This window comes from Falco peregrinus, chromosome 4 (genome assembly GCF_023634155.1).
Source record: "Falco peregrinus isolate bFalPer1 chromosome 4, bFalPer1.pri, whole genome shotgun sequence".
NCBI lineage: Eukaryota > Metazoa > Chordata > Aves > Falconiformes > Falconidae > Falco > Falco peregrinus.
In genome coordinates, this window is record NC_073724.1 from 3,490,784 (window position 1) to 3,505,217 (window position 14,434).

A 14,434-nucleotide genomic window follows, 5' to 3' on the forward strand; every position below is an offset into this window, starting at 1 on the left:
TTCTCCTAGACCTGGCCAAAGAAGGTTCTGGGTGCTGTGATGGAGAGCTCTCTGCTTTGCCACACTACACGAGCCTAATTCCATCTACATGGGCTGAGGAACCTCACTGCTATGTGGAGCAATGAGTATATTCATGGTCTAACAAAGCCTTGCCAGTCTAATCGAAATAAAACCCAACAGGCTCTATTAATTCAGTTACTGTGTTGCAATGCATAATGCAAATTATCTAATCACTGCTAATTTTTTTATTATTTTACCTTTTTCATGCATTGGTATGGCACATACTCTACATCTCTGGGTCTTTTGCAAGGAGAAGGACATCAGTGACAGGGTTTCTTCTCCTGGTTCTTGGTCAAGAGCCCATTTGAGGCCATTTTTTACACATTTTCATCAATCTAGTTGAGCAATCTTTCTTTTGCTTTGGTTTTTTTTTTTTAATTTGTATGCAGATGTAGCTACACGGCTATCACTCGCACGGTAAGGGTCTGGCAAACCCTTCCTGTCATTTCCTTGCACAAAGCAAAGCTAAAGCTAAAAGCAAGTTAGGCACCAGTCAGGCAATTTGCTCTTACAGCAAAACACAAGTTAAAATAATGTCAAGAGTGCCCAAAACAAGTTTGTCCAAGGCATGAGGCCTCATGGCACTGACCCACCGCCTGCTTGCAGTGGGAGGGATGCTCCGTCCCTGCAGCTGGCTCCTGCTCACCAAAATGTTCTGCTTCAAGAGTGCATCCGATGGATCCTCTTGCCAGGCAAAGTGTTTCCCAAAAGATGTCAGATTTTGAAGCAACTTTTATTTTTCTTTTTCCTTTTTATAACCAGCCACTGAAGGCAAACCAACTCCCATTACCCAGAGTGCCAGGGGATGGAGCATCCCTCCCACCTGAGTCAGCAAACTCTTATCAGAGTTGGCTGAAATTTCTGCCCGCCTGGGGAGATGCTGGGTATTTCTCAGGTCTTGCTGGTGTTGCTCCAGGTTTTGAGAGCTGTTAAACTGGCACCACTCCTTTTCATGTAAACCAGTTTATTGCACCCTCATCTACGATTCTCCAGGCTTGTTTTGGCCAGTGACGTGACCCAGGCTGAACCACTGCCCGCACATGAAAAGCCTTTGGCGGGCTGGTACAGACACAGCCCAGGCACAGCGCCTGATGCAATGCAAATAGTTACCATCAGCCCGATGGACACGGAGCTGTGGGGCCAGGGGAGCCTCTCCTGAGTAAAATGCTCAAGGTGTAAGCGCAGAATAGAGAGGCCAAGCTCTTAGGCTCAGCTGTAGTTTCATCATTTTTTGATGCTGCAGTCAAGATTCAGGGGTCATGCTTCTGGGAGCAGCATCGAACATCACGTGTGACACGGTGGGAGGTGGCCCAGAGCTGCTGGGAAAGGCAAGTGTGACAAGACTGAAATCAGCACAGAATCATTAAAAATAATGCAGTCTGATCTGAGGTTTTCTATTCATTTCAGTTATTTAGCAAATTCAATGGTTCTCAAACTCCCTGAAGGCCCAGTGTGCCCGTTGGTCATCAGTCTCCCGCAGACCCAGGCAAGCACCAATGCTTTTCAAGTGGCACAGACCCGTGGTTTCAGAGCTGCTTACATCCATGCAGTCCACACTGCTTAGGTGCTTTTTCAAGCTAAGGCACCGTTAAATCTATGCAGTACAAAAGTGGAACATAAACAAGCCCTGTCCCTGATGTCCACACCAACAATGTTCACGTTATGGTAGGCGAGCATAGTGGAACTGGTCCAAAACACCCGCTAAGGGTGGGATAATGCCACGCAGACCCCAGGGACACCATGCAACCACCAAGTCACCCCAGATTTGATGTTAAACTGGTGCACTCGGTGCTTTGGCTCAATTCCTCTCCTCCTGGCTCCGCTGGTTTGGAGGAGTTGTGTGTGATGTTGGATCAGCTGCTGTGGTGACACCCCCCCCCGTCAGCTGCACGGGGAGGGGTGACAGTGGTGCATGTGCGTTCATTTTCTTCTGGTATTTAATAACTTGGCAGCTCTGGGCCAGGTGTGCCCCAAACACAGCCCTGAAGGGGACCTAGGGGGTTCTCCCTTGGACAGCTTCCAGCCACGCATGCGCCGGGGACCGACGGCGCATGTGCATGGGGATAGATGGAGAGACGACATCTAGTTGTACGTAAAATGCCTGGGATTTTGATACAGAGTCAGCGGCTCAGCTGCCTTGCTCTAGTCCATTGCAGTAAATTACTTACTAATGAGTCATTCAAAAATTACTTATCCACGGCTGACCTCATCACGCTGCTTCGCCTTGCCAGGGAGCGGGGAGGGAGAGGGACCTTGGGGAGAGCTGCCTTGGCTCAGGCACCTGTCTGAGCTGCCAGAGCAGTGTCACTCACCCGTGGGTGCGAAGGACAGCGAGTGCGGGTGAAAGTCCAGCCGCCACACACCTCAGCGGGGTGCCACACGTCCCAGCTTTTCAGTGCGAGCCGTGCTGCAGAAAGGGGAAGCCAAACCCATCTCCGTGCCGTGCTGAAACCGAGGGCAAACACTGGCTGGTGGCAAAACCCCTGGTGCTGAGTGCCTCGGGTGGCATGGGCTGAGCCAGAGCAGCGGTGGTAGCATCTCTGCTAGGACCATGTCACTGTGGGGTCCTCAGCTCCACCTTTGGGCGCTCTGCACCCACGTGGCATCAGTGGGCGTGGGGGTATCAAGCACTGCTGAGGCAAAAATGCAGAAGTTTCCGAAACGGCTGCTTTTCCTGCAGCCAGTCTGTTGCTGTGCAGAGGAAATGTTATTTCTGACTAACTGCTTTATGGTTTCCTTATGCTGCTTCTGTGGAAAGTTTTTATTGGAGCAAGTATTTGCAATTCTGGCACTGTGTGAGGATGGCAGGGCTGGCGGCGGGAACACGATGTGTAACACCACCACTAACCAGCACCGGTGCATCATTTATGGTTTTTTAACATCCTATTAAAAATATCCCAAGGCTGTAAAGGCCTGGCCACCACGGCGTGCCACATCCTGAGGCTGAGGGACTGCGGGGCTCAGGCACATGATGGTGATGGTCACAGCTATGGGTGACAAGACGTTGCCAACAGAATCCTGTACGCCACGGCTGCCTCCCCAGCCTCGGCCAGAACTGCTGCGCTGGCCCAGTGCTGCAGCAAGTTTGGGGCCAGCTGGGCTGAAGCCGATGTAGGGGGACACCAGGGAGATGGCCAGCCCGGTGGTGCAAATCTTGCTTGCGGCATGGTGGGGGAGGGGATGCTGCCGAGCCTCGTGTGGCCGGCTGCAAGGGGAAGGCACCCCGACTCGTGCGCTGGGGAAGCTGTTCCACCGGGGGTTTGCCAGGCAGGCAGAAAGGCGGGAGGGGAAGCAAACGCTGGTGGGAACTAAGGGAAGGAGTTGAGGCTGAAGCCACCCAAAACACTCACAAGGAGGGGAGGAACTTGCTGTACTGAAAAAACGTTGGTTGTGGAGCTTGAACGATGCCCAAGCACCACAGGAGGCAGGCATGGGTCAACGCTCTGGGGGACCTCCACCTCCACGCGACGCCCTTACAGCACGAGCCGTCTGCAGGGAACTGAAGAGCAGTTGTTTGCAACAGCCCAGGAAGCCAAACCCATTTCTATTTCAACTTTAATCCACATTTCTAACCCATCTTGAAAATCTGTCGGCAGACATAGTATTTGGTGGTGCTGAAGCTGGGTGAGGCACACAGCTTAATGCCAGCAGGAGCTCCTGGAGGGAGGGTGAGCAAGCCCGGGAGAGGCCACCCCACTTTGTTCTTCACATAATTGATCCTTAAACAGGAGAAGAAAGAAATTGTCTAACTATAAAAGAGAGATCATTCACTGAAGTATTTGTCTAAAACAGATGGCTCTGGTGACTCATAAAATACTCCCCCCTGCTACAAGCTGGCTGAAAAGCAACTGTGGATTGCCATTTAGAAAAAATGACACACCATGGTGATGAACCTATCTAGGAAAAATAGAGGGAAAAAAGAGCACTCACGGGTCCCATTTAAAAGATAAAAAAGGTTTATCTGGACCAGTTCTGCAGCCTAGCACCAGCTTGGGGGTGCACGTGGGCAAGGATGGGGTGTGGGACACGTCAGGAACCAGTTTGTTACTGGTTGTTTTTCAGGATGAATTATATCACTCACAAACTCCCAGGGCACAGGGATTTTCACAAAGACCTTCAGCTTCTTGGGTTTGGTCACTTTGTGGCATCATTGGGTTCTCCTTCATTTGGGAGAAATTATAGGAAATGGCTGGTTTTGCCACAGCTTTTATGCCTTAAGTCCCCTTTTCTACCCTTCCAAATTCACCAAATTCTTTCCTTGTGTTGCTTTTGGCTCCTGGCCAGCCCCAAGCATGTGCTTCTTCCTTTCCACTGGCTACCTTCAGAAATATCTGCTGCTCTGCCCTCTCCTGCGACTTGACATTTTCACTCCTCTTAGAAAAGCTGACATTGTTCTTCAGCATTCACGTTGTGCTGGAAACCTTCAGAACCTGCGCACCTTCCTTGTGGCTGACCGAACGTCGCATAGCTGTTGCAATATTAGACTTTGACTTGAATAAAATACAACTTACACCTGCAGATACACTTTTAATTCAGCAGTTCTGACTCATCTGTTGCTCTTCATAGTGTACTTTTACAGTTAATGGGGCTACAGCTGGGGGCAGGCGGTGGTGCAGGTGCTTGTCCCTTGCCAAGTGAGCCAGCACCACACGGCTGCTGCACGCATCCCACCCGGGCATCCCTCCCTGGGCTCACACCAAGGGGCAGGGAAAATAAAGGCCACATCTGCTGCCGGTGGGGTGATGCCACCTCGTGCCTCCCCACCTGCAAGCCCCTGATGGCTGGAAGCCTGGCTGATGCTCTGGACCCTGCTGGAGGAGGTCTTTCTACCTTTCCATGATGGCCAAGGAAAGCTCCGTGTGTGGCTTGCTGTAGGTAGGAGCGCTCCTTAGGGGGGCGAACCATAGTTTTGGCCCTTAAAATAGCTCTTTGGGCTGTTGAGTTTGCTTGCTTGGTTTCTGCCGAAGGTTTCCCTTCAGGACTGTGCATTAGGAGTTTCTCAGCCTTTGACTGAGTGGACAGAAGAATTAGGCTTTTAAGAAAGACCATTCAGAAAGCCTGCAAGTTATTGAAGTGAAGCGAATGTACACTGGAAAAGATCTGATTAACCATCTCCTTCCTTGTTTTCCAAGCTGATGTACCATCGCTGGTTGCAGAATAAGGCTACTCTTGCCTGTGTTGACAGAGTATGGTGCATTCATCACTCCTGTGTGGTGGAACCTATGTACTATACACATACATGTATTTATGTACATATGTACGTGCACGTGTCTAGTAACTTACCTTATACACTACAGTTCAATGGTGAAAGTCCCTTTCACTCCTTTTACCAGGGCAACTACTGGCTGCCATACAGAAAACGAGGAATGAGCGCCGGGCTCCTTGTGTCTGCATGACCACAGCTGCAACTGGGGCCACGCCACTGCCATGGCATTGCTAAGGAAAAATCAAACGGAAAAGCAGCTTTGAACCGTCCCAGCTCATGGCTGGGCTGGCAGAGGGCAGCCACGGCGTGTGCTCGGCTGTATCACCCTTGAGCTTACACACCTCATGTTTTGGCGTGTTATGCTGCTGGGTATGGGAAAAATAAGCTTTTAGTGATATTTTTTAATTTGTCGGTAGCACACCAGCAGGCAAACAGCCACCAGCATCCCCTGCCCCTCGGAACGAAGGCCGAGGTTTCCCTCGGGCCGTGGCCCTTGCTAGGCTGGGAGAGCCAGGTGTGCTGCCAAAGGCCGTGGTGGACCTCGGTCTTACCTGGTTCATGCTGGTTGGGCTGAAACGGTACCTATAAGCCCTCAACATCATTTTTCTCTTGTCTAAAAACCCAAAAGACATACTTCAAGGAAGATGTTTCCTTTGCTAACTCTTCCACCCCCCCTCCCAGCCCTGAAATCACCGCTTGGCAATGTCATGAGGTCTCAGAGCAGTTTAAGGATTGATGCATTTGTTAAAACAGCCGGTCCAAAACCAGTTTTCTTTGCTTTAATAAGTTCAGAGGTTAAAACACACCAGAACTTTTAATCAGGTATTTTTAAACTGCTTATTTTAATCAGCTGCATTTAAATTTTGGCTCTATTTTTCTGCTTCCCTGAAGAAAAGATGGCATTTCAAAAGCTCAGGGCTTCAGTTCAAGTGATTCACCCTGCTGCAGATACCATCTGAATCAAAACAAAGCACGCATCGAACCACCACACTCGCTAAAGGAGAATTAAGCCACTAAAAACATTTTTTTTAATTGGCCTTTATGAATAATCAAGACATATTTCCCCAATTGCTCTCTTTTAGCTTTGCTTTAGGAGATATAATCCCCTGCCTAAGACAACCCCAGCCAGTCTGAAATCCTCAAGGACAAAGAGGAGGCAGCGGCTGCACTTTCTGCAACGCACGGACCAGTCATTAAAATGTAATGCTGGCCATCCTCCTCTTTGGCACACGACATACACATGATTTCGGAGGTATTCTCAGGGAACAATAGTGTTTTGCTTCTCTTTTTGTGCATCCTGCAGGCTGTTCCCCAAAAAAGAGGAGCTGCTACCAAGCATCATCCTCATGACCCTCGTGATCCAGGCCGTTGTTTGGCCTCATGCATGAGTCCTCAGCCATCTTCCAGTCCAACGCACACCTTGCCCATCCCAGGAATCACAAGGCGGTTGGTTTTTTCCTTTTCCATTTTCGGAGCCTCCGCTGTGCCCTTTCTCACCCACTTGTCCCCAGCCGTAGCGTCTGTCCCGCCCTGACAGGAGGTTTTGCCTGCAGGTCCAGCTCTCAGAATAGCAGCGTTCATCCTCCCAGTCTGATTACCATTTTTACAGATCTCTCTGATCTCCTGCAGGCTGAGATGATAAAGCGACGGGGCAGTAGTGTGGCTTTTGCGAAATGGCAAAGTGGGTGCGCGCAGCCCCGAGCCCTGTGTCACCGGCGGGTGCGCACCTGAGTGTCTGCGCTGAGTGGCAGGCTGGCGTCTGCAAGTGCGCAGCAGCCGGGACAGGATGGCTTTTCTTGGAAAAACCAGCAGAGACTGTGACACCAGGAACCGAGCCATTAAGGCAGGCACCAGAAGCAAAAAGACTGGTGATTAAATTAAATTAATAATTCACATATTAAATTAAATAATTAAATAAACTATGTTAATAATCTATTAAATGAAAGAATTAAATTACAATAAATTAAATTATTGAATGAAATTAAATTAGGAAATTAAATTAAATTAAATTAAATTGAGTGGCCGTTCCCCTTTGGGGGCATTCAGCTAGTGGCCATCCCTGATGGTGGTGATCGCCTGGCCTGGCCTTGTTCTTCCAAAAGGTCCAAAAAACCTGCATCTCAGCTATGAACATCAAAGCCAAACTTACCAGGGTGATCCAGTCCCATCCCAAGACAAGTGAAGGATCTTGCCTTGTGGATGCTTTTTCTCTTGTTCTGGCTGCTGAGGGAGCCTGGGTTAGGGGCTGACGTGCGGTTGCTCAGCCGCCAGGTGACCACTGTGGGATGAAGGAGAAGCCCTCTCCCCCCACCAGATGTAAGCTGGAGGAAGAGTGAGGACCGTGTGAAATGCAAATGGGGATCGCTCTAGGCATCACACATGCAAGTGACATCAGGAACAGTCAGAAACTGTGTGGTTAAAATTTAGGAAGAGGTTAAATATTCACACTACACTCAGTCTTGCCAACCAGTTTTCCTTTTGCAGGTAAGAGCCACAAATAAGCCAGGGGAAATACAAAGAGCATGCAATTCCCATTATCACAAGCCTTGAGTTTTCAAAAACACCTGAGATTGGAATTAAAAAGAGAGAAAAAAAGGTGCAGATTATTTTAGTTTGCAGATTTTGCAGCATTCTGTTTACCCAGCCATGGCCAGGGGGGCTGCAGACCTGCAGCTGTTACCGTTGCTGTGGGAAGACTGGGATTCCTGTGTGCTGGTTTTGCCTGGGGTGGAGTTGATTTCCTTCACAGCAGCTGCGTGGGGCTGTGTTCTAGGTCGGTGACCCGGTGTGGGTAAGTCAGGGATGTTCCCATCGCTGCTGGCAGCGCCTGCACGGAGCCAAGGGCTGTTCTGCCTCCCCCCAGCAGCGAGCCGGCCGGGGGGCACAAGGGGCTGGGGGGCACGGCCGGGACAGCTGCCCCCCGCTGCCCAAGGGGATATCCCAGACCATGTAACACCACGCTCCGCACATAAAGCTGGGCAAGCAGGAGGGGGGGACACGCTGGGAGCGATGGCGTTTGCCTTCCCCAGCCCCGTCCCGCGTGCTGAGCCCTGCTGCCCTGGGGGGGCTGAGCCCCTGCCTGCCGTGGCAGGGGGAAGGGATTCCTCGGGTGGCTCTGCTTGGGCACGCCGCTTTGGCTTTGCCCGTTGAACTGTCCTTATCCCAGCCCACGAGTTTTCTCATTTACCCTTCCCTTTCTCTCCCCATCCCACTGGGGGGGAGCGAGCGGCTGGGGGGGCTGAGCTGCTGGTTGGGGCTCACCCCCAGCACCACGCGCACTCAGAATCAGCACGTCCTCAGTGTATCTGCTGGGAGAACCAGCAGCATGGATTTCTGCGAGCCTCCTCGCTGACTCTCCAACACTCAACCACTTCATCAATCAGACAGGTTAATTTTTTAAAAGTTGGACAAATATTTAAAATCTGCTTCCCTGAGATTTTTCCCTGCTTCACTGATCTCACAAGCGGCTGCGGAGGAAATAACAAATGAAGACATATTGTCTCATTTTTGTCCTCACTTTGAGTACTTAATATTCTGCAAGAACGGCAGTTCCTGATTATTTTTAAAGAGCTTCACTGGTGCCACCTTCCCCGCCCTGGCCTCGCCGTCCCTTGTGTCCAGCCGCTGTGTGCCTGGCAGCAGCCCTGAGCAGCACCAGGATGAGGGTGCAGCAGGGACCCAAGGTCTCCCCAGGGCATCCTTCCCACCACATGCTGGTGCTGGTGCTGGTGCTGTGCCGGCTCGGCAAGCCCATGGAGCTGCCGTGCGTGCTTCCAGCACTGTGCGTGGCAGCAGCTCCCCACTGAGACGGCTGGGAAGGAACCACTGCGGTGGGATTTTGGGTTTGTTGCCTTGGTTGCTCTTTCTGAGCTCTTACAACATAGATACTAGCATCGGCCAAAGGTAGCTTTCAGATCGTCTGGTCGGTCTGTCCGTCCCAGTGCACAGCCAGCTTTTTTCCTCCCTGCTGCAGGTCTGGGGAAGCGGTTATTGCCCCTTCCATCCCTTGTGTTGTCATGCCTTGCTGAAGACTTTTTTTTTTTTTTGTCCTATTAAATAACCTGGTAGTTCCAACCCTTCCTCTGAGGCCATGTTTTTCTAGACTTAGGGTCAGTTTTCCCCCTGGGCTCCCCTGGATCCCCTCCAACAGGGCCACAGTTGCAGAAATCCCCTGGAGCCCTGCCACCCCCAAGCTGAAGAGAGGAACGAGAAGCCTCTCCCAGGCCACCCTCTCCTTCCTCCAGCCCCAGGCGATGCGTTTCTCAACAACAGCTCGAGGCGATGCAGCCAGCTTGTGACTCAGTCGAACTCTTCAAGTGCTAGAGACACGTCTCTCTTCGCATCGCCTGGATTTCGGTGTGTATCCTCGTGCTGCAGCACATCCCTTTCTCTCTCTCCCTGCCATGCCCTCGGCTGTAGCTACGGATGGTCATGGCCACGTGCTGGCACTTCTGCCTCCAGCCCATGGAAGCTGGCTGCGTGTCAACCATCTCCTCCTCCTGACCGGGAACACGGAGAAAATCCTTACAAGGTCGTGTATCTACATCAACACCCACAGACAGGCAGGTGGAAGCTCAGGTTAAACAATTTACCAGCTTCCAAGTTATTTATTTTATATCAATGTTCTGTTGTGTTGCTCTAAGAGCAGCTTTTGACTTGGTCTGAGTTCTTTATTCATTACTTGTGGCTTCTCTCTCTCTCTCACCTACGGACCGCACAATTCCTTTGGGACTCAAAAGCACCGACAGGTCCCAAAATGGGAACAGGCTTCTAGCCCTGGAAGGCACTGCCGGTTCCCCGGCAGACAGCCTGCGTTCCTTACCATAGCCCTCAAGCATCAAGCAGGCTCAAGCCTAAAAGAAGTTATGGGGTTTTATTTTCCTTTATTCACCTTTACAATAACCTGAAAATAACCTTTTGCTTTTGTTGGCACAGGCAGTTAGTTTCTTTGTGGGCAGTTTCAGTTTGCTCATGCAGCGCCAAGGGGCAGGCCTGCTATTAAATAAAAGCAAACGAGACCTTGCACTTGTGCCGTGTTGTCAGAGCATGGGATGCTTCAACCCACGTCTCAGAGGCTGCACCTCGCAGAACCCAGCCGGCTTGGCTGAGAACAGGGAGCGGCTCCATGCTGGAAGCGTTTGCCATGTGAGCAGCCTACGGACCCCAGGGCTCCAGCAGCAGCTGCCCTGAGGGAGGGGTATAAGTGATGGGACAAAATTTAAGCCAGGAACTTGATCCGCCAGCCACCTTTCGGGGGGTCACGAGTGTGTGCACGGGCCCAAGAGCGGGTGCACACACATACACAGCTATTTTAGGCTAGAATACATGGAAATTTACTAAGGAGTAACTCTGTAGTAATGGGAAGATGGATCACCTCTTTTAGCCAAGTGTTTTGCACGGCACAGCTGTTGGAGTGAGTTTGGGATTCCAGACTAAGCAGCCTGAGAAGGAGCACTGGTCTCCTACCACCTGCAAGATACGGTGGTGGTACCTGCAACGCAGCTGTCTTCTTCCCCTACCTCTCCTGCTGTCCTTGTTTATATATTTTGGGTGACCTGATGAGCTAAAAGGTCACTTAGATATAATCAGGCCATGGGAGGCACCATCCAGTGCTATAACAGCAGTAGGTTATTAGTGCTGCACTCCATCCCCGCATGCCGCTTTGGTGGCAACACTCAGCCTGGCTCTCGCCTTTAGTCCTTCACTGGCAAAGCTGCTTTATCTCCCTTTGGGGTCACCATTACACCTTCAGGAGCCCAGTCAGTAACAGGTCATCTCAGAGGCTGGCGGTGTTCTCTCCAGACATCCAGCTACTTGAAGACACAGACCTCAAGGGCTTTTCCGAATGTCATTGGTTCCTCTCTGGCACTGAGGGAACTTTGGTACCTAGGGATGCTCAGACTCCAATGAGATATGACCGTCACCTACAGGCATGGCTTTAAAAATCTTTCCATTGGCAAAGCTACTCTTTATTTGGTTCCTTTTCACATCTGCAAGAGCACCATGTTCAGGAATGGTATGCTGAACGCATGCCTACAACAGCATGTACATTGGCTTTATTAAAAAATAAAATTTAGCCACAGGATGACCAGCCTGAGTTACACAAAAATCCAAAAAATAACTGCTTGAGGTTTTTTGTGTGGATCATTCAGATCCCATCAAAGCAGAATGCATAGCAGCTCCTGGTAGAAACTGTACTGAGACCAGGAAATACTTCAGCAAAAAGTTCCCAGGTCTTCAAATTGGTACAAACATCTTTCTAGGGCTGTGCTTTCAGAGCTGGCAATTTCAACACTCTCCTTTTGTCCTGTAGGCTTAACACATCTGTAGTGCTACAGGATCCAAGCAAAGCACAAGCCTTGCCATGGCCTGCATCTCTCTCACAGCATCACTCCCTGGGCCTGCATCTCGCATCTCACTCGCAGCATCACTCCCTGGGGAGGAGGTTGGGGATGGGGCGGGGACGGACACCACTTCTCAAATGAAGAAATTTGTACTGAGGTGCCACTCTGAGATGTTGGGATGCTTTGGAACAAAACATTCCACCTCCTCAGGAAGGCTTGAAACCAACCTGAGCCGCCCTGGGGATGGCAAACAACAGGGGCAAGTACCAAAGTAAGACAAGCTGCCCCCGGTGCCCAGCTGTCCCGCTGGGGCACGGCCAGGGAGGGCGAAGGCGTGTGAGCGGCGCAGCGCTGTGCGAAATGCAAGGGAAGACCTAGCCCATGCTTTGGTAAACTGTCCCAATTACAGCAGCTCTGTGGTGATGTGACCCGTCCCCAGCCCCCAACAAGCCTGACATGGGACAGATGTAGCTGAAGCCTCCCCCACCTCCCCCCTTTCGCTCTCTTCTCCAGGCCCTGTGATCCCCCAGCGCTTTCTCGTTGCTGCTCATGTTGGGGCAGATCTTGGCCTGGCAGATCCTGCTACGTACCAAGGAGGTTGTTTTGTTCAGGCTTCCCAGCCTGAGGCTGCGATGTGCATTAAGAGCAGGTTCAGGCATGGAGCAGCCCCTCACCACGTGCATGTGGTGCAGAGAGTGTTTTCACACTGTTCGTAAATAAATGAGCAGTGTCTTGTGCCTTTTGGCACATAGCTCCTCGCGTGTGCTGCTTGTTTTGCTTTAGCATCTCTTCCCTCCTGGCTTTCTGACATGCATCGTGCTATGAATTCACCAGCAGAGCCTGTGGAGAGCTCACACTGTCTCCAACGAGGCACATGTGGTTCATTTAGCTAGCCCTGGGGGATGGGAACCGCCTTCTCCCCCGTCGTCTTCACCATGACTGGCACAGTCATGACGTATCTGATCATACATTAATCATACTTCCTTACTGATGCTGTAACCAGCTTCATTTCACGCTCAGTATGACATTTAAAGCTGTTTATGCTTTGGTGCTCTCACTGTAAATGCCAAAAGCAGCCTCATGGTCCAGAATTATTTGGCGATTTATTTTTTTTATTCCTTGATTGCCCGTTGCTGTTTGGTTTATATCATTCACTGGAAAGCTAGTAAAGGAGATAAAAAGGGTAGCATAAAGGACAGGTTAAAAGGGCTATGGTAGTCTCAAGGCATCACCTTTACTAAATAAACACAGCTGTAAGGGCGGCAGGGTGACACATCTACAAGGCAAATCCTGCACCCTGCTCCAAACCATGGGCTCTGCTGCGCATCCACCCCTACTCATCCTCACCCTCAAAATCCCATCCTCATCCCTCAAAGCCAGGCTGGGGCTCCCTTCCTCACCTCGTGCAAGCACTCGGGTAGGAGATGATGAGCCGTATGTCGACCTCTCCCGCAGCCTGAGAGAGGACCAGCCCCGCTGTGGAGGCAGCGGAAGGGGCACTGGGGGCATCAAACCAGGAGGGGGAAGGCAGCAGGGACCCAGCGCCCCCCACTCAATCTTGTTCTGTTGGGCTGAAGTTCTCCAGTGACTGCAGTAGCAGGCGCAAGAGCAGATAAGGGGTGCCACAGAGAAAAAGCAGTTGCCACCCTCCTCTCTTTTTTTATCCACATTTCTTTACGTCATTAAACAGCAGTATCACAGCACTGTTCAGCTTTCTCAGCCTATCAAAAAATAACTTGTTTTTTCCTACCTACGTACAAAAGTAAGGGAAGAGGAAACAGGAAAGACATTTTAGGTTCCTACTGTTGTACCTGCTTATCTGTTTCTATGCCAGCCAAAACCTCAGAAACTTCCTAGAATAGAAACTGCCTCGCTCTGCCAAAGCCTGACGTACTTGATGCAACATTCCCATTCTTCACTCCAGCTGTGTTTCTGAAAACATGCTTTATAATTGCAGTGCAGGGTACACAGGCATTTGTTTCCACGCTGGCCTCTGTTATTTATATCATTTTATTACAATCATTAAATTCTCAGTGTTTCTTTGTGTAGGACAGATCAAAGCTTCCAAGTTCTGCCTAGGCTGACTCCCAGTACCTGCAGAGCTCCGTACACCACACAGCACCTTTACTTCCACTTCATGTTTAATACCGCGACTTTTCTCTTTCCCACAGAGCTCAGCTTGTAAGAGATGTCAGAGAATCCTAAATCACCTTTTGCTTCAGTGAAACTCTATCTTGACGGGTTATGCTCAAACTTAAATGAAATTAATTGTAATGGATAGACCTTAGAGAATCCTACCCTCCTCACTGTTGTCTTTGAACTTTTCATTTGTTTGTGCTTGGATGAACCGTCCGGGCAACAGCACAGTGAATTTCTGCTGGAGGTTTTTTGCATATATCTGATTTATGAAAGAATACTGCTTTCTTACACAGCAAAAAAACCCCCAAAATCCAAATGTCCAAAATACAGCCAAATGCTTTCTCTGAAAGCAACTCCTGCTGCACTTACAGAGGACAAAAAGGAAAGTTAAATGAATGAAAGCTAATAAAACTACCATCAAGCTGACCCTAAGGTAGAACTTCTGAAAAATATTGTCATCCTTCATTTTTTCACCAGTCTGGTAATCATTCTAAGTTTAACCTGCAGCCACCTATTGCGCAATCTTAAAAGAAAGGGGAGAAAAAGAAAAAAAGAAAAAAAAAAAAAAAGACGAACCAGCTAGAGCAATCAGTTTCAAGATCTTTCATTATCTGCAAGTACCTAAACTGTGAATGACAGGTGAAATTCGGTACTTTACACATTACTTTCCAATTCAAGTAGACGG